Here is a 919-nt window from a genome sequence, read left to right as displayed (position 1 = left end):
GGTTCGCTGCTACCTTCGGGCCATTATTACACCACTTCCAGGATTATGAAGCGCCAGTTGATCCAGGTATTTCTCCGCGGCGCGCCTGACTATCCTTAGCCCAATTTTAGTCCAGATCGCCCAGATTCTGCTGCAGGGGAACCGTAATCTAAGCATAGGGGAAGAGGGAGTATTTCACTTGGTAATTTGAGTGGTTCTTTTAAATTCCAGTATCCTTACATGAGGTTCAAATCACAGGACCCGCCACAGTGCTGCTGTCGGCCTCCTAAGCGGCCGCCATCTTGCTCCTCCCAGTGCATGACCATCACAAAACCGTATAGGTTTCATATGTTTTCATATGAACAACTGATTGGAACTGTCTTGAATACTAAGTTTGGTTCTTCTTATGCAAACTTGTTTATGTGTTGGCATGAGACGGAACATATCTGTTCTAATGGTGCAGATGATTTCAGTAAGCCAGTCCTTTTCTTTGGGAATTTTATATAGGTGAGGTTCTAATGATTTAGAATAACCCACAAGAAAGAGAAGCTAATAAAATATGCAAAATATCACTATAATAGTGACTTTAATATTGTATTCACCATAGAATGTAGCACCTTGACTGTCACCTTTCTGAATGCAAATTTTCTGTTTAGGACACCGAATCACACAAGCCTATATAGAAAGCCTACTTGCATGAACTTGATTTTCTTTGCCTCTGGTCATCACGCCAATGGCCATATTCATAATATTTCATTTATAGAAATTAAAGGAAATCTCTCACTATGCTCCGATTTTGAGTTTGACACCAAAAAGTGATACAGTCAATTAAGTAAGCAATATGGATAAATGAGATATTTTTACAAATGAAACAATCAGCCAAAAGGTGTACAAACAGCACTCTGTGCTTCATTACTCAATACAATTCTTGATCACTATA

This window comes from Triturus cristatus, chromosome 7 (assembly GCF_964204655.1).
Source record: "Triturus cristatus chromosome 7, aTriCri1.1, whole genome shotgun sequence".
In the NCBI taxonomy this organism is placed as follows: Eukaryota; Metazoa; Chordata; class Amphibia; order Caudata; family Salamandridae; genus Triturus; species Triturus cristatus.
This window is presented reverse-complemented; position numbering follows the sequence as displayed.